This window comes from Pongo abelii, chromosome 10 (genome assembly GCF_028885655.2).
Source record: "Pongo abelii isolate AG06213 chromosome 10, NHGRI_mPonAbe1-v2.0_pri, whole genome shotgun sequence".
NCBI lineage: Eukaryota > Metazoa > Chordata > Mammalia > Primates > Hominidae > Pongo > Pongo abelii.
Genome location: NC_071995.2, coordinates 76,548,777 through 76,569,702, shown reverse-complemented (window position 1 = coordinate 76,569,702; position 20,926 = coordinate 76,548,777). Strand labels below are relative to the sequence as shown.

At 34.9% G+C, this 20,926-nt stretch overlaps 1 long non-coding RNA gene across 1 annotated transcript in view; it reads left to right on the top strand.

Annotated features, from left to right (window-relative positions):
• Window positions 1-9,444: 9,444 nt before the first annotated feature.
• LOC134759522 (uncharacterized) overlaps window positions 9,445-20,926 on the top strand; it is a 77,508-nt gene continuing 66,026 nt past the window's right edge. Inside the window, exon 1 of the long non-coding RNA XR_010135803.1 lies at window positions 9,445-10,042. This is a non-coding gene — a long non-coding RNA (uncharacterized LOC134759522). The remainder of the gene's footprint in view (window positions 10,043-20,926) is intronic.

The following is a 20,926-nucleotide window of genomic DNA, read 5'->3' as shown; positions in this document are numbered from 1 at the left end:
AGGAATATAAATACAGATATATAATGACGGGCATGATAGAAGTTATTTCCTGATTGTTTTCTATTTTCTTTAGTGTAATAGGAAGCTGAGACTGGAGAAGGGAAGAGATACGATTTTTTCCCTTCCCACACTGAGGCATAAACCATCCTTCCATCACTGGCAGACAATAACACACCTAGAACAGTGTCTACCTCCACTGGAACACATCTCTGGAGGAAGATGCATTAGAATTCGCAACCGTAGGGGGTAGCTACACTCCATGTAACTCAGACACGCCTCTTCGGAGAAGGGTTGCCACCCAAACTCCACTGGGAATCTATTATCTAAATGAGTTTTCTCCAAAGATACTCTACTGCTTGCAAATATGTTTTTACTGGACTTGTCTTTATTGTTTACCAGACATGCCTGGGCTTTTATGATTTTTAGAAATAGATTCAGCACTGGTTCCAGCTAATATTAAATGAATAAGTCACAAATATGTAATCACAATTCTGATAAGTGCTATGAAAAGGAGAGATGAAATTTGAGCAGAGATCTGAAGGAGACATGAGATAAGCTAAAATGAAGAGAAGAACATGTACAAAGTCATTGAAGTAGCTATTGAAGACAATGAACCCAGTGAGGCAAGAGCACAGAAAATGAAGGAGAAACAGGTGATAGAGATGGACAGTGATAAAGTTGGGGAGATAGAACAGGGCTAAATAGTTCAGAGCCTTGTAGGTAACTTTCTGAATTTTTGTTTTTATCATAAAATCAATGGAAATCTATTGAGGTCATTTAAATAAATGTGCGACATGATCAGATTTACAATGTAAGAGCAGTCCAGAACTAAGCAGCTGGAAGTTCTCACCTTGAAGCTCACTGCACAAAGAGGAGAGGAAGGAAATTCCTCTTCAAGTGTACATACGGTGGTTTAAAGGAGCCATGGAGAATCAGACATGTAGGATCAAAGTGCTATCGATATTTAAAGACCAAAAGAGTGAATATATAAAAGGAAGCTGGAGAGGTAATATACAATTAGTCCATCATTTAATTCTTCTACCTTGCAATTTTGTATTCCACAGACTCGATATCTCAAATATTTGTCTTACCAATAGTTTCCATTCCTGATTTTCCATTTGTCTTTCCTGAACCCAGTAGTGGTTTCTTCTACTTTCTCACTGAATCATAAATACTCTCTTTTCTTCAGTGTTCCCAAAGTTTTTAGAAGGTCAGAACTTAAAGTCCTTTTGCATAGCACAACCTTCCCTCCACCATACTTGCTCCTGAATTTCTACCACCATACCTACATTAAGGTAAGTAAGTCATAATATATAGCCTGTTAACTAGAGTTTTTCTCTCCTTTTATTTCCCTGTAGAAAATGCTCAAATGAGGGCAGGATTCAGGGACCAACTGAAAGCACTACCCCAAAGCCAAGCAATTATTTACTTAAAGGAAATCAGGCAGAATTATTTTGGCTGATAATTTGATCAATGTAGTACTTTTTATTAAAATAACAATGTACTGAATGATTACTATTACACTAGATAATGGTTTTCAGCTGTGAATCATCGGCAAATATTTAGCTTGAACCAAAATTTTACTGTATAGCTGAAAACCTCAGCTTTAGAGGAGGGAGAGTTAGATAGTTTTCCTTTTAATATGAGCAAAAGTTACTATGATGAGTTTTAATCAAGTTGTTAGGATGCCATAAGCAGTAATGAGAAGGAAAGAAAGTGTTAAAATTTTATTTTAAAAATGATAATCTAACTGAATAATTTTTATAGATGTCCTGCTTAGGTTAAAATTCATGTTACTATTCCAAAGCATAGCAACTTTGTGAGTTTAAAGTATTTTTCGTTTAATTTGTTCAATAATGAAAATAATGCTACCTAGACTTTGTTTGCTTTTCACATGTAAATAGGGTTATATACACTATGTCATCATGATTGTTAAATTATAGACCACCTCATAGTGATGGTGAATACTAATGGGAACCACAGAATAGCACTATCCCAAAACTTTATCCAAATCATCTCTGGGACTTACTTTCCAGCTGAGCTGAAAGATTAATTTGATTTAGGCATACCCTGAGTTAATGAATGATTTCTCGTGTGTAACTCTCAATATTCTCCAGACAATGGCATTTTATCAATGTAATTTTATCAAACATCAGTATAGGAGATTAAGTCTGGGCTAAGAAGAACTTGTGCAGAGTTGTAGAAAAGACAATAGTCTTGCTCTTTATATCTGCATTAGAAATAAAATTTATACGGTGCAGAGAATACTTTTCATTGCTTAAGCAATAGCTGCTCCATCCTCTGCCCTATTATTCTTTCCTGGTAGATTCTACTTTCCACACTACAGAGGTAGAAAACACCAGATAGTCAATCTTTCCCAAGTAGACCATGGGCATGTGACAACCTATGTCAATGGGACCCAAGATTAAGTTTGCTGATAAACTTCTGGGAAAGATTTTCATTTTCCATAAAAAGTGGATGTGATACCTGGAGCTGCAGTAAGCTTCTATTGACCATGAGAAAATAAACCTAAGCATTAAAGCCAGCACATTGAAATTGTAGAGAGGAAGGAGAGAAAGTGCTTGGGTCCATGGTGCTACAATAGAGACTCTAAACCAACCTTAGAACTAGTTTACATCTAAGCTCCATGTTATATGGTCTATCATATTTTCTCCTAATGTAAGCCATCTTTACTTGAGAAAAATGACCTAATTCTCTAAACACAGTATAGTATATAGTATATAGTGTATAGTATAGTATATGACTATAACAGTAGTCATAAGTGGAAAAATAATGGACAGTTATTATCTCTGGATGCTTTTAAAATAATTTATCTTGATTATTTATGTTGTTAATGGTAAACAAACCTGGAATTCACAGATTTATGAAGCATGGCTTGCTACAAAATGCCATGTCCACTGCATAATTAACAGAGTATAAAATGAACTTGATGACCATAACAGCTCTGTGTCAGCAATGCCACACAGGTATCACTCAGATTTCACAAATTAAATCTGAGGCAGGATGGATGCTAATGTGCAGGGCAAGATGTAGACAGCTGTGTCATCAGTCCCAGACTTTGCTGTGTTTCACCTTTGTTTCTTTTGAATTCTTAGTCAAGTTTAATATTGGCCTAGTTCTCTAGATTTTGTGAATATGATTTGATAATTCAACCCTTAATGATATCTCACTGACACTCCTTTTAACTTTCATTTTCTAATGTGAAATACAAAATGACAACTCAAGCAGGAAAATATTTTCAGAAGAAGCCTAAGGGATAAATATATTAGAAATAAATTTTGCTGTAAAGAAATACCTGAGACTGCGTAATTTATAAAGAAAAGAAGTTGAATTGGCTCACAGTTCTGTAGGCTTTACAGGAAGCATGATGCTAGCATCTGCTTGGCTTCTGGTGAAGCCTCAGGGAGCTTTCAGTCATGGAAGAAGGTGAAACAGGAGCAGGCACTTCACATGGTAAAGCAGGAGCAAACAAGAAAGAGTGTTGAGGGGGGAGGTGCCATACTTTTAAATGAGCAGATCTTGGTAGAACTCACTATCATGAAGACAGCACCGAGCCATGAGGGATCCGCCCCCATGATCCAAACACTTTTCACCAGGTCCCACCTCCAGCATTGGAGATTACAATTCAACATGAGATTTTGGGCAGAAACTAATGTCCACACTATAATCAGTACAACTTGATGTCTTCTAATTTGCTCTATATGAGTTACTTCTAACAAAAAGCCATACTTTGAGGCTGGCCACAAATAACTTTTCTAAAACTGTGGTTTGAGTTCTGAAGAAGACCATATATTTTCCATAAATCTTGGATTTTTAGCTGGTTATGGTAAATAGTCATCTGGTTTGAGGAGGAGGAGAGCACGCTTAAAGTAGATGTAAGAGTATGTGCCTGGATATTTGAGTGTCTTATTGTAGAGACTAGTATTTTCCCTCTCAAAGGCATATTTTCTCTCTTACATAGTAATAAGATTTTTGGATACACACAGAGATGCTCAACTTAAGACAACAATTCTCAACTTCTCTTCAAACTAGGTAAGAGAGTGTGATGAAGTTCTAGCCAATGAATGTGAATGGGCCTACCATGTGCAATTTCCAAATCATGGCTATAAAGAAGAGAAATGTGTCCTCTATTTTCTGTTTTTATTTTCTTTTCCTCTGACTGGCAAAACCCATATTGTGTCATTAGATGGATGCTGTTATTAAAGATAAAAGGCAACAAAATAAAGGGAATCTAGATATTTGATCATTACAGATTTAGCATGCTAGCCTCAACCAAACTCTTATGCTTTCACATAAAAGGGCAAAAGGTCCTTTTGATCAAGCCACTATAATCTCTGCTCTCTACTATTGGGCTAAACCGGGATTCCAACTAATATATTCACCCAACTCCATAATGATTTGGTATTTATCTTCTTTATATACATTATATTTGGTCCTATCAAATATTAAGTTTGCATGCATTTTCTCCCTATTCCCTCTTTAAAACTCAGTATCTTCAACTAAAAGTTCAACTTATTACTTTGCAAAAAAGGGAGAGTAGATATTGGGGAACATCTAGCAGTCTGTCATACTGAATTATTTTGATAAATGAACAAAATAAAATTTTGGTAGATACAGTGGCTTAAAATGTTCCTTTTAATGTTTATTTGAGATGGAGTCTTGCTCTGTTGCCAGGCTGGAGTGCAGGGGTATGATCTCGCTCACTGCAACCTCCACCTCCAGCATTCAAGCGATTCTCATACCCTCAGTCTCCGAACAGCTGGAATTACAGGTGTACACCACCATGCCCAGCTAAACTTTGTATTTTTAGTAGACACGGGGTTTTGCCTTGTGGGCCAGGCTGGTCTCGAACTTCTGGGCTCAAATGATCCACTTGCCTCGGCCTTCCAAAGGGCTGGGATTATAGGCGTGAGCCACCGCATCAGTCTTAAAATATTATTTAACAAATTGTATTTCTCAATTATCACCATCCACAGATTTTCCTCACCTGTCATTTTAAGAAAATGTTATAATAGCATTTGCCTGAAATTCTTAATATAAGCTATTTTTTGGACCATAAGCCTTCTTCAAATAATCAGGTAGTTTTAAATTTTTCCTAAAAAATCATTTTTGTTGGAAGGATGTCAATACAAAAGTTCCCACATTTATACACTTTTAAGTGAGGAATTATTATGCATGTAATAAAGTTGTGCTCTAGGGCAAAAGCACTTTAACTCTCATCTTTTTACCAGCATTCGGAAGAAGGGTAGTAAAAGGTCATTTTATTTTACTGCACATCATTTTCTATCTTTTTTTTTTCTACTGTTGCTGATTTTGATGTATTATATTAACTTTTGTTCACCATTACCTAAAAAAGCACAAAAGCAGTGAGAATGAGAAAAATGCCTGGAAAAGAAAATTTCTGATTTGAAATAAAAGTAACAATAAAAATTAAGCAATATGTGAGAAAATAATGTTGCATGGGAAATAATTATAGGAAGTATCATCTTAAAAGAAAGTAAATCATGCAATGTGTGGTAACAGCTATGTGCCTTTGCAATATAAAATAACAACGTGATAAGAAAAAATTAGTGACAAATGGGAAAACCGGATCTGTGACTGGATCCAGAGTTCACAAGCTTTGCTAGATGTTGGAATTACTGAGAGGACAAAAAAAAAAAAAAAAAAAAAAAATACTGATGACTGCTTGCCATTCCTTAAAGATCCTACTCTAGTTGGTCTTTAATATAGCATATAGCATGTGGCCTAGATATCTAGATTTTTAAAAAATCTTTCCACTGATTCTATTGTGCAGCCAAGGTTGAGAATCACTGGCCTAAGATAACAGCATTAATGTCAGATGTCAATTAGGTTAATATTAATGCAGAAGAAGGTTGGGAATTCATCTAAAATCTTAAATTTAAAATTAGAGAGGGGTCTGATTGTAAAAATATCTTCAGCCACACAGGGTCAGTGCCTGTTACCCCATCAGTAATGTAGTAGCTTCTACAATTCTGTAAGATAAAACTAGCCAACAGAATTTTCTTCAACGATGGAAATGTTCTAATCTGCGTTGTCCCATATAATAACCACTTGCCACATGTGACTGTGACTGACTATTGAGGATTTGAAATATGGCTAATGCAACTGAGGTACTAAATTGCTAACAGTATTTACTTAGTGAAAAATATTATTTTAAATTAAAAATATGATCAAATTTTATTTAAATGTAAATAAACATCAGTGGCAAGTGGCTATCTTATTGGATGTTGCAGTCCCAAAATAAACTCAGAGGACATTAAGTTGAAGCATTACCTGATTCTACAGATTTTCAGTGTTGAAAAGTAGGTAGCCTATTTTAGATAAAAATTCCAGATACAACATACATTTGCAAGATGAACATACATGAATCTTTTACTTACAGAAATAACTGAAGCTTTAATTACTCTTTGCAAGTCTTGGAACGCTGAAAAAATAGGTATATAAACAGACTTTCAGAAAAAAAAATCTGGTTGTAAATATGAGTTTATATTCTGTTTTTATTTTAGTGATTTTAATTAAATCAACCACTTAATTTTTTAATATAAAAGTATGGCAGTAAGCTTCATGTCTAAAATAAATTCCTATGAAGAGACACATATAGAGGTATAAATTAGGATTCTGTGCCAATAAAATAAGCACGTGTTTCTTTTTCTGTCTTTATACTAATAAACTGGACTTGTGTGCTTACATACTAGACAATGGGTTAACAGCTTTTTATGCACATTCTTATTTTATCTTCACAACCATCTTTTGAGGTAGGTACTGTTACACACATTAAACATGCAGAAACTGAAGCTCAGAGCAGTTAATTTCTTCAAATTCACCCAGCTTATGAATGTTAAAGCTGAATGCTGCATTCTACCTTTATTAGTAGTAATAACTGGCACACCTCCTTATAACTATGTAGGAATAGTTAGTAGTGTTATTTTTATTGCTAGCCGACATTTCGATACCACTGCTAAAATAAATGCTCTATCAACAGAAAACAATTGGCCACTGTCTGAACAGGTGTTACTTATTTGTGTACTTGTGAATGTATGTTTATTTCATTAATATCACTTACATTTCTATAGCTCTAGCTCTCCAACAGTAGTTTGAATAAAGCCAAATTCTAGAAGCCACAGTAAAAAAATATTTATTACTATTCAGAGATTAGAACAATTCATTGCTTTTCATTGTCTCCTGTAGTTTTGCCAAGGTAGCATGAACAAAAATAGGAACGTGATTATTACGCATGCCTTTTGTTTAAGAGCTATTTGTTAAGTACAGATAATTTAGCCAAAATGCACTTCAGAAAGAACATGCTGATTTGCACATTTCTTCACCAAATGACAATGGCATTGAAAATCTAAATTTATAGTAAAGAGTTATCACAGGAGTTTGAAGAAGCAAAGCCATTTCTAGCTGCTGAAGTGCAAGAATGAAGAGACAGAATAATAAAACCTTGGGGACATGTCTAAAAATGTGACACTATACACCGAACATCCATCTCAAGGTGTCTCTAGAAAACCTTGATGTACACTTAAAATGCAGGATACTGCCACAGCAGGGCCTTTTTCAAAATGTATCACTTGATTTGTATATTTCACCCTAGATTCCACTAGAAAGATGTAGGACTAGCCAAATTATGGTCACCAGCCATCGAGTTCTTTCAAGGTTATTTTCTGGATACGTTGAAGATGAGTATCTCCCGGGCCTCATCTCATAGACCAAAGTTGCTATTTTCAATCAGTGTAATGAGACAACACATTTGAAAATTCATATTAGCTTATGCTTCAAAGCTTCCTTTATTTCTGGTTAACATAAATGGTTATATTCCTAATCATATTTCAATCTTCAAAAAAATTATGAAATCACATGAAATAAAATCCAACTTCAATAACTGAAACGTTATTAATTGAATTTCACCATACGCCAGCCACTTTGCTTAGCACTTTATCTAATGTAATCCTTTACACTTTATGAAGAAAAAATTATTTTCCATAGTCTGCCTATAAACTGAGGCTGAAAGTTAAATGACTTCCCAAAAGTAACGTAGCCAGTAGGAAGAGGTGCCTGGTAGCAAAGCCCATGTTCTCAATTTTTCTCTTCTATGCTAAAGTGAGAAAATACCTGGATGGGGCTAATATTTTCTAGTCTTTTCCTGTCTGAAAGTAGACTATTATGCCTTTCACCAAAAAAAAAAAAAAAAAAGGCTGCCTTGAAGAAACCAAGGACACTAGTCATATAATCTACTCTTCCAAAAATTTTTGTACTTCCTCATAAATTATCCAAAAATTCAACAAGAAATTATCCTTCATTTTCATAACATGTTGAAGCCTTATTTTACCAAAGAAAAAATTGAAAATAATAAATTGATGAACTCAGATGTATATTATTTTTATTCTATACTATGTATTTACTCTTTTCTCACTGAGATCCCAAATTTAGTCAGCACAGGACTGTCACATTGTTACAGACAATAGGACAGGTGGTAATTAGGTTTGAAAGAGAAAACAAGACCATATAAATACTAGAAGAAAATAAAAGGTCATATCTTTATAATGTTGGAGGAGAGAAGGCCTTTCAAATTATGACCTCAAATCCAGAATTCATTAAAAGTTTTATAAATTCATCTTCATCAACAGATATAGACAAGACATACAAAACTTTGTATTATTAAAAACACTATAATCCAAAGCAAATTACAAAACTCTCAAATCATGTACATCACAGAGAATATATGGAAGCTCCTTAAAACTAAGTAGTAGAAAAGCGGCACCCAACAGAAAAATGGACAAATATGAACCTGATGTTTATAGGTTAAAAGAAAAAAAACAGATGTCCCTTAAATATATGAAAGCATAGTCAATGTCTCTCAGAATAAATCTGATTTGGGGATCAGAACAAAGGAATAACAAACCCAAAACTACACCAAGATATAATTTTTAACCTATAATATACATGACAAGAACCTAAAATTTAAAACTTTGTTGGCAAGTTTGTGAAAAAAAATAACTTCTCTAATATGTTGCTATTGGGTGTAAAATAGTGAGACCCTGTGGAGGCAACTTGAGAATGACTATTAAAATAAAAATGCCTTCACTGTTGATTTGTTAGTCTCTACTTCTGAGAATTTATTCTGCTAATTTACATGCATGTATACAGTATGATATATGTAAATGGTAATTCATTACAATACTTTTTTTATAATAGCAATAGACTGAGAAAACAACAACAAACATCTAGCATTAGGGGCATATTATATAATTTACTATCTTCCTATTGATAAATTTGTTTTCTGTTATCACTTTTTTCTCAACATAATATGCCCCAGCCTTGTTCTAGAAGGCAAATGACATAAACTGGCCTGTGAACACATGGAATTCTGGGAATAAGACCTAGATAGAGTCACAAATGGTTGCCTGGAAAATACCAGAACAGAACTCACATAAGCTCCCTGCTCTCAGAAGAATCTGGCACAGCACCATCACCAACTCAGAGGAAGGGAAGCAACCTGGAGTCAGCTCCCAGGCAGTAATGAGTGTTCAAGGGAGATATAACTCTAAGGAAAAGGATTGAGGTCATGGAATTAGAAGAAACAGATGGAAGAATCATTTGAACCATATCCAGGTCTTTTGAAAATGATGAGACAGAAGAGAAAGAGAAAATTGCATCAGACAGTTTTGCTGAGAAATTGGTATCAGATAAATTTTGGAGTAAGGTCAGAGACCTAAGATAAGAAAACCCCTAGGCAGAGGTGGGGAAAAAATAGAAAAAAGAAAACGAAAAGAGCAAATACATTCTTCCTTCCTATCTTCAACTTGCCAGAGTAGCTTTACTAAGATGCTGCCTGATCGTTTCTCTCCAGACACTTTTGCCAATGATATTAATACTATAAAGGAGCATTTCTGGACTTGATTCATTAATGATTAGAAAGCTCGTAACAGATTAGATGACCAGGCTACAGTCTCACCTGCCAGGCAGTGCAGCTGCAGATCTTGGCTGACCATCATGTCAGGTGAGAAAGACACTAATACAAAATAAATGCTTTTATAAATTGCAAGTTAATCTTATGCTGATTGATATTCCTGAGTAGAATTACTAATATAGATTTGGGGAAGAAAAAAAGAAGGAAAGACAAAGATAGGCATTTATTATATTTTTGTATGTGTCAGGCAAAATGTCAGCATGTTACTTGTGCTTTCTGTTAATAGTCTCATAAATATTAAAAGTTAGGCATTATCCTCCATTTTGCAGATGAGAAAATTGGGACTTAGAAAAGTTTTTAGACTTATCTATGATTACATAGAGGCAGAGATCAAATTTGAATGTGAAATGGTCTGATTCTAAAGTTTCTGTTCCTTCTAAACACATTCTATTGTCTCTATTTCAAAAACTTGGGTTTTACCCTATTGGCAACCTAACAGGTTAGTCTGCCATGGATGCTGGCAGAACCATGAGACTCCTGGGTCAGGGACAAATGACAGTTTATTACTTACAAAATAGCAATAGCTAGTATGTATCATTTTTCTTATATGAGTTCCTCAGGCCCCAAATACCATAGGTGACATGAAAAGAGGGCAGATGACACCTGCACATGCTATGGGCTGTGTTACAGGAGAAGAACACTGAATTTAAGGAATCTAATTGTTTTACAATGTGCAATGGGCATAACTGCCGTTTGCCCTGGAGAAACACATTTTTGCCCTATAAACAGTAAAAAGACCATATCTATCTTCCAAGACTGTTATAAAAATATCCTTGAAAATATTATCTAGAACAAAGACCATCATTGTTTCTGTTCACAAGGTGTACAGAAGTAAAACAGACCTGTGGAGCATCGTCTCCCAATACCAATCCAATAATCATATTATAGTATTGCTTAGCACAGACTTTATAACAATTTCTCATACTTTCTGAAGGGTATTTGTGCTCTTCCTTTCCAAAATGGTGGTGGAGAAGCAAGCTTGCTTCACTCCCCAAAACAGAAAATCAAAAACAAATAATATATCACCAAGATTATTACCAGTAATATCCCACAACTCATATGTAAGAATGAGTAAGTTCCTGGGGACGCAGAGAGGTGAACAAATTCAAAAATGTAGAAATCATACCCAGTGTCTTTATAGACCATATAAAATGAAACTACTAATCATTAATAAGAGGAACCTCATAAACTAGAAAAACAGATGGAAATTAAACAACATGCTCCTGAATAACCTATAGGTCAATGAAGAAATTAAGAAGGAAATTTTAAAATATTGAAACAAATCAAAATCAAAACACAACCTACCAAAATCTAAAAGATAAAGTAAAATCAGTACTAAGAGTGAATTCTATAGCAATAAATGCCTACATTACAAAGTTGAAATATTTCAAATAAACAACCTAATGATGCAACTCTAGGAACCAGAAAAGCAAAAACAAACCAAAACCAAGTTAGTACAAGGCAAGAAATAAAGATCAGAGCAATAATAAATGAAATCAAGATTATAAAATACAGAAGAGAGGTGACACAACAAAAGCTTTTTTTTTTTTTTGGAGGGTAAAGATAAACAAAACTGAAACTTTTTGTTATACTAAGAAAAAAAAAAAAAAAACACTCAGAAGACCCAAATAAAGAAAAGCACAAAAAAAGGAAATATAACCACAGGAATACAAAGAATCATTAGATATTATTGTGGACAACTTTATGACAACAAATTGTAATTGCTTTATTCTATGTTTATGTTTTAGGATTTTAGAACATGTATAGTTTGAGCTCTTTACATAACATTAACTACTTGTACGTGGTGTAAATGTTTTCCCATTTTATGTTATTTTTATTTAATTATGTATCATTAAAGAGCATAGAATTTTTGGAAACATAGAACACTCTATCAACAGGTTTTCATGATTTCTTCTACTGCATCAAAATAAGCAAGTTATCACATAGCTTGATAAATATTAAATTGTAATTTCAGCTGTTTTCTCATAAAATTTACATTTATGTTAAATGGCTTCTATATCAATCTGGAGTTTCTCATTCCTGTGAGAATAAAGGAATGATTCTTTTCAGCTTCCTCCTCAAATCTCCTCTCGTATAGCATTAACATACCTGGTGCCTTGAATCTTTCCTTGTATAAGTCACTGTACCATGTACTTTGCTGTAAGCTTCAACATTTGAAATAAAAACTTCAGTCATGAACTCCCAATGAAAGTAGAGTATGATCATGTTTCATCTCAGTTTGAGATATTGTACTACCATTAATTTAGAAAATGTTCATTTACATTTTAAAGTCTTTTATTGTCAATTGTTGGTTCTGAACAATATCCATATTGGAGTGATGTTGGGGAAAAGTTGAAGTCTTAGCAACTGCTTTATTGGATTCAGCATGAGGACAAATCTCTGATTTTTTTTTTTTATCTTGCCCAAATTCCTATCTAAGGGGTCTGACGAGTCATAAATTCTCACGAACCATAAATTCTCATCACAATGGGTTTTATTTAACCCTGTATATCATGACTTAGTTTCCAATCCGGCTCTGGCATAACAAGGAAAAACACATTTCTCTGCCATATCTTGAAATGGCCCTGCAAAGCTGAGCTTTGTGGGGGAACTCACATCTGTAAAGAATCTCTACTGACATAGCTAGGTCTTTTTCTTCCAGGCCCTCCCAATCCTGAAGAGATTAACTAAGAGATTAAGTCTAGCACATTTTAAAGATCTAAACAGGACCGGGCGTGGTGGCTCAGGCCTGTAATCCCAGCACTTTGGGAGGCTGAGGTGGGTGGGGCTCATAAGGTCAGAAGTTTGAGACCAGCCTGGCCAACATGGTGAAACCCCATCTTTACTAAAAATAGAAAAATTAGCCGGGTGTAGTGGTGCACTCCTGTAATCCCAGCTACTCAGGAGGCTGAGGCAAGAGAATTGACCGAGCAAGATTCTGTCTCAAAAAAAAAAAAAAAAAAAAAAAAAAATCTAAATAAGAAACATTGGTCATCTGTTGTCTCTAAGGGCAGCCACAATAAGACTTCAAAAGGACCTTGGTCTCTTGGTCTCCACAATCTTTTATCTTAACCTGAACATTTCCTTGAGATAGAGTCTCACTCTGTTACCCAGGCTGGTGTGCAGTGGTGCGATCTTGGCTCATTACAACCTCTGCGTCCTGAGTTCAAGCAATTCTCCTGTCTCAGCCTCCCAAAGTAGCTGGGGCTACAGATTCACGCCATCATGCCAGGCTAATTTTTGTATTGTTAGTAGAGATGGGGTTTCACTATGTTGGTCAGGCTGATCTCAAACTCCTGACCTCAGGTGATCCGCCTGCTTCGGCCTCCCAAATTGCTGGGATTACAGACGTGAGCCACCATGCCCGGCCTGAACATTTCCTTTCTATCGATCCCAGGTCTTCAGACAAACCCAACCAATTGTCAGCCAGAAAATGCTTAAATTTACCTACAGTCTGGAAGCCCCTGCTTTGCATTGTCCCACCTTTCTGAACCAAACCAATGTATTTCTTAAATGTATTTGATTGATGTCTCATGCCTCCTTAAAATATATAAAACCAAGCTGTACTCCAACCACCTTGGGCACATGATCTCAGAACCTCCAGAGGGCTGTGTCACGGGCCATGATCACTCACATTTGGCTCAGAATAAATCTCTAAAAATATTTTACAGAACTTGACACTTTTTGTCAACAAGCACAAAGGACGTTGAAGGTATTTTGACATCTTCGTATGAAAATATAGTGCATTTTAAAATTCACATCCTTTATCAAGAAGTTTGTTAGTATGCCTATAAAGTCTCCATAGGTAGAAACAATATTGGATAGGGTAGACCTCTCTAGTTCCTGACTAAATACTTACTTTCTTACTAGCAATGGTTATAATTATTTTTAATCATTTATAAACTTATCTTAATTTTGCTGATATTCAAAGCTTAAACTTGAGGTTTTTATGGTAAGTATTCTTAAAAGTCTTGCTATGCTTCAGATGTACTGTTTTCCATATTTCCATTTACTAAAGTATCAGAAATGTAAAAATGCAGTTACTTATAGAGTTGGCATTGAAACCTAGAGTTAATTATTCCAATCATATTGGTATTAATCTAGGCAATTGTCAATAAATCAAAAAGATGGGGAAAATGAGTGGCAGTCAGATATTCTGGATATTGTAGAGACAGACCTGAGTCAATTATTTGGAAATTTGTTATAGCTATATTAAAAATAACCAAATAAATTTGCAAAGAATCACTTAAATTGTGCATAAAGAAGCAAACTGAATTTTTCTGTATGTATAATTTTAGTTATGTATCCAGAATATTACATTTTATTTTCTGTGATTATTTAAAATAGTCTTACAAGTGTTAAGGCTGTAATTTCTGAATATATAAAGTTTCAGGATACCATATTTTAGCCACAGATATCTGACTGACTATTTTGTACTACATAATTTGAGTCTCAATATATTAAGACTGTAAAAGAAATGATTTTATTAGATGGAAGTTAGTAGAACTGGGACTCTAGGAGACATGGGCTTTAACTAACATGAAATCAATATGAATACCTTGGGTCAAATGACTAATCAATCAGTCAATCAGGACAAAAAGCAGTCAAATTAATTTTGTTTGAATTTACTAGACTATTTTTATTTAAAAAAGATTAGTCAAATTAATTGACCATTTGATGCAAAAGAGTCTATTGTGTGAATAAAATTGCTTTTGAAAATCTCTATGTTTTACAGATAGATAAAATGAAATTTAATCACTCAATATAATAGATCTAATAAGTATTTGTTCGTTTATTTAATCTAATAACAAATATTTATGATGTTTCAAAGAATTTCTATTTCCAATTGTTATGAGATACAGTCAGTTAAAGGACATGTATATTAATGTGCAAAATATAACAACACTTACAGGATGATGCAGGATGTGATCTATTATTTCAAATTATGTCTACTCATGAATAAATTACAATTTCATTAGGACTCTGGAAAGCCTGGATTTTTGGACTCATTATTATTATTTTTTGAGACGGAGTTTCACTCTCCTTGCCCAGGCTGGAGTACAAAGGCGCGATCTTGGCTCACCGCAACCTCTGCTTCCCAGGTTCAAGCGATTCACCTGCCTCAGCCTTCCCAAGTAGCTGGGATTACAGGCATGCGCCACCATGCCCGGCTAATTTTGTGTTTTTAGTAGAGACGGGGTTTCTCCATGTTGGTCAGGCTGGTCCTGAACTCCCGACCTCAGGTGATCTGCCCGCCTCAGCCTCCCAAAGTGCTGGGATTACAGGCATGAGCCACCACGCCCAGCCTGGACTGATTATTTTAATAGTCTTGCAATATACTATAAAGTTATTACAATGCTTTATGGAACTTGAACTGTAAGAACTGAACTAAATTCATCCTGAGCCAGGCAATGTTATTAAATCATGTAAGACCTTGCCAGCGCACTGCGTACAATGTCAGGATCAGACAGGATATTGTAGAAAAGATTAATTTAAACTAAATACAAAAAATATGTAGATGAAAAATAACTATTATAGGGAGATTTCGATAAAATCTTATGCTGGAGCTTAATTAGATGATAAAAATACGGTGACTCAAGTGCTTTGTCTATGAGAAGAGATGAACAGAATCACAACTTGAACTTTTCAATGGTTAGGGGAAAAGGCTTCCCCAGGACCAGAAGCCTCATAGCAAATGGGTGAAGATAGAGGCCCAAGACCAACTTCCTTCTTTGATTTTATGCTGCACTTACAAAATTTCAAAAATGTCAGATTGTCTATACATCTGCACAGACAGAAACCCTCAGGGACTAAAAGGTTTTAAAAACGAGTAGTCAGAAATGACTAAAATACAACTCCAATGCTTATATATATACCATAGTATATGCGAGATCTAGAGAGTTGACTCTTCTCGCCCTTCTGATTTTAGAAAATGTATAACTTAATTATCTAGCGGCAGTGTTAGTTGCTCTCCAGATAATTTTTAAGAATGAAAATACCGATATGCTAATATTTCATATCTGTGGAAAATTGTTAGTTGTTTCCCAACATTTTTCTTTTTTCTTTTTTTTTTTTTTTTGAGACGGAGTCTTCCTCTGTCGCCCAGGCTGGAGGGCAGTGGTGTGATCTCGGCTCACTGCAAGCTCCGCCTTCCGGGTTCACGCCATTCTCCTGCCTCAGCCTCCAGAGTAGCTGGGACTACAGACGCCCGCCACCATGCCCGGCTAATTTTTTTGTATTTTTAGTAGAGACGGGGTTTCACCATGTTAGCCAGGATGGTCTCGATCTCCTGATCTCGTGATCCGCCCGCCTCGGCCTCCCAAAGTGCTGGGATTACAGGTGTGAGCCACCGCGCCCGGCCTCATTTTTCTGTCTTCCATAATAAAATGATTGTATCTGAACATATGACTGCTCAGCTAGAGGCAATATTTCCCAACCCTCCTTGCAGCTGGGCATGCTAATATGACTAAATTCAGAACAACGGAATGTTGAGCTTAATGGTAACTTACTCTTCACTTACTTAAAATGAAATCGATGCTATCCATTTGGTGTCTTCCTCTTCTTTCATGGGTGAACAGACATGCACACTACCTTTCAAGGGTGGAGAAACGTGGAGGGAGGACTGGGCCTTCACACCTTCTACAGCAGGTCTACTTCACCAGCTCTGACTGACTGGACTATTAATTGAAAAAAAAAAAAAATCCAGTTTTATAATACTAAATTTGTAACAGCAATTTAGCCTTTATTCTAAGGAATTCAACCATCCTCACCGTGTATCAAGTCTGTGAAATTCTTAAAGGAAAGAACTATGATTTATTTACCTGGTCCAGGGCCTGGTTCATAGTAGCTTTCAAAAACTACACGTTTGTATTGAATAGGTGAGAGTCCTCTGAAAGGTTACTCGGTTGTTTTTTGTTTTTTCAGTCTACCTCAGTATCACATCAAGAAAAAAAAAAGGACTTAACATACAATTTGAGGGTAGTAATCATTTTGCTCCTTTCCAGGCTAAATGCCAATTATTTTAACCTTTTTTGTAAGACTTACTTTTCAGCCCTTTAATCATTATGTCGCTGTCACTTTCTCTGGATGCTGTCTAATTTCTCAGCATTTCTTTAAAATGTAATGATCAGATATGCACATACACTGTATAAGAAGTGTTTAAGTAATGCAAATTAGGATGGAAGAATTATGTTCCAACCCCTACATGTAATACTAAGGCATATTTAACTTAATAGCCTGGTTAATATGGTTAGCTGTTAACCCCAGAACCACAGTAATGATCATGTTTACCTAATGATTTACAAAAATGCTCTACTGTAGTTATTTCTTTGCTACTATAAATTACCAACTTTATTATTAAGACTTATTTGTTGATATTTCTACTCCTTTTGAATCCATTATGTTTTTATGGGACTGTATAATTTTTATTATTTACAAATAAAATTATTACATTTTGATTAATTTAATTAGGTCATCAATAAAAATATCAAATAAAATAGACAAGAGTTCTGTGAACTATCACCTGAATTGTCACTCAGGTTGACCTAGAATCACTGATAATGACCGATACCTGATCTTGCTGAGTATCAATATGTAAATCACTTCAGGGATTGAATGTAACTTCATATAGTAAAACTTTCTTTAATCAAATTGGGTTTATTTTTTTCACCCAATAAAATGTCTAGGAAGGGAATAAGGGAATAAATCAAGACTGGAGTATCCCCTTCACAAGGCCAGACTCCTGTCTGTTTTTGTTTTTCTTTGTCATCCTTATTGTGGGTCTGTCATCCTAATGGTTTTTAGATAGCTGCCATGAACACACAAAAGGGTAAAAGGGACATGCCAGTATGACTACCATTTTTAATTGAGATAACGGAGATTTTTCCCATAAGCCCCATCCCCCCAGTAGATGTCTGCCACTCATGCTATCCATGTCACATGGCTACCCCATCACTAAAAAGGAGTCCCAGAAGGCAAATACTTCAACTGGGCATAGGGCCACCTAGAACAAATTTGGAATAGGTTAGTAAAAAAGAGGGAGCCATTAACTGTGAGTGGACAGTTTACCATATCTGCTATGTCTTATGCTGGCAGAATCCAGATTATAATTCCTACATTATGGACACGTATTTGCTGATGGGTAGAAAAAAACGAAATCAATAATTATCTCTTCTTTCTCGTTATTTGGCATATGTTTTCACTAATCACACTATAACACTGATCTAGGTTGTAGTATGATAAATGTTTGCTGATATATTGAATATTTACATAGAGCTAAAAATTCTGAAATTTCTGGTTTTATTCCTTATGAAAAACGACAGTATTTTCCCTTAACCAACCCTCTGGGGATATGAGGAGCTTGATGCCAAGAAACATTGAGAAACACAAATGATTTTAAACTGTTAAGGTCTCCACTCCAAAAAAAGATTTTTTCAAGGTCCACATCCCTCTCCTCAAAGGGAAATTGTTGAGAAGAGGATGGATGTAGATTTGTTTTCAGCCAGTTGTGTCTATTTAGATAAGCTAGAAATGCCAATTTTGATGCCGAGCACTTTCAGCATGTGAGGCTATTAGAGATTATATATATATATATATATATATATATATATATATATATATATATGAATGAATGAATGAATGAATGAGAAAGGGGGAGAGAGACAGAACAGATAGGTACCACACAGGAATCTTTGAAGAGAGAACAATACAATTTTATGGTGAATATTTTCTATCTTTTGGTGTTGCTATTCAAACTGCTCTGTAATCTAGTGGTTTAAGAGGCAATTTCAATACCTCCTGCATAGTTTTGATTCAGGAGTCCTTTGACAATTTAATAATACCTAAGAAGCATAAGAACATTCTGGCCATATGGCAGGTATAGTGGGAAAAATCCTTGCTTTGCGATTGGACATGCCTGGAATTGAATTCTGTATTGCCTATTATTAGATGACACTCACTAAGTCATTAAATCACCCAGACTCTGCTTCCTTTTCTGGGAAGTGGAGTTTTGATATTCCTTTACAGGTTAGGAATTACAATGGTCCTTCTCCATTATTTTCAAACCTCACACTCTACCAGAATGATTTATCAGAACTATGATTTAATAGCAATTATTTCCAACTTTAGCAAAACTTTACTGCAAATAATTTAGTAAAAGACATCCTTGACATGCTTTGCACCCCTGAAAATTGACAATCTTTAGGAATGGTACATAAAAGCTATTATTTTCCATGGTGCTCATCTCTAGAATTATAGATCTGTAGGTACATAGTGGCTTTTGTCATTTTTGAAAGTGTATTGAACATTTTGCTAAATATGGTGTACTAAATGTTGAAACGCTGACAGCTGAAAAGATACAAATTGTGATTTCACCTACTCATTGTACTTTCATTGTAAACTCTTTGCCTCACTGATTTGTTTCTGTCTTCTATTTTGCTGCTTTGTTTACCATGTACTTTCAGCTCTTAACTGCCTCTGGTTTTATTATATAAGTTTGAACACTACAGTATTTGCAAAGTTTAATGATTAAGTTATTTCAAAATTCTGCAAAGTTTCTATTGTAAGGATGGCATCTTTTATTCACGTTATCTGGTGGATATTTTTTAAGGTTTTCAGTTCATATTTCACCACAAAAATGTTGATGTCATCATTAAAAATACAACTGCCCAATAGTATTCCTCAGTTTGTATGAATCATACAAACAGGTGTATATTTAATATACACCTGCACTGAAACCCTAGGATGTACCTTAGATGCCTATTTCTTTCATTTTTTATTGATATATAATTGATGTGTTTTGGGGTGCATGTGATAACTCGATACATTCAAATATGTGCAAAGATAAAATCAGGGTGATTGGGATATTCATCACCTTAAATATTTATCTTTTCTTTATGCTAGGAATATTCAAATTGTTCCCTCCTATTTTTAAAATGTAGAATAGATATTATTAACTAGAGTCACCCTACTTATCTGTCAAATACTAGGTCTTGTTTCTTTACATAGACTCATTAATCAACCTCTATTTATCCCCTCATCTACCCTTCCTGTTCTCTGGTAACCAAAATCTACTTTCTATCTTCATGAGATCCACTCTTTTAGCCAACAGATAAAATGAGAACATGCTATGTTTGGCTATGATAATTTAGCATAAATAACCTCTAGTTCTATCCATGTTGCTGTAAGTGACATAATTTTATTCTTTTTTAGTTGCCGAGTAATATTCTATTCTCATTCTGTGTGTGTGTGTGTGTGTGTGTGTGTGTGTAATATTTGCTTTGTCCATTTATCCATTGGTGGCCATCTAGGTTGATTCCCTAGCCTGGCTATTGTGAATAAGGCTGTCATAAACACAGGAGTTCAGCTATCTCTTTGATGTATTGATTTCCTTTCTTTTGGTCGCATACCCTGTAGTGGAATTGCTGGATCATGTGGTAGTCCTATTTTTCGTTTTGTAAGGAAATTCCATACTGTTTTTCATGGTGGCTGTATTTACTTACATTCCCACCAACAATGTAGTACGGGTTCTCCTTTCTCAACAACCTTGCCAGCATGTGCTATTCCCTTTTTGATAAAAGTCATTCTAAGTGGAGTGAGCTATCTCACATTGTGATTTTAATTTGTATTTCTCTGATAATTAGTAATGTTGAGCATCTTATTATATATCTATTAGCCATTTGTATGTCTTTTTTTAAAAAAACGCCTTTTTACATATTTTGCTCAGTTAAAAATCAGTTTGTTTCTTGGCTATTTAGTTGTTTGTGCTTCTTATACATCCTCATAAATTTGTATATATTGTATATATTTATCTCATAAATTATAATATATACAAATTTTTTTTCTCCCATTCTGTGGGTTGTCTCTTCTTTCTGTTAACTGTTTCCTCTTCTGTGCAGAGGGTTTTTTGCTTGATGC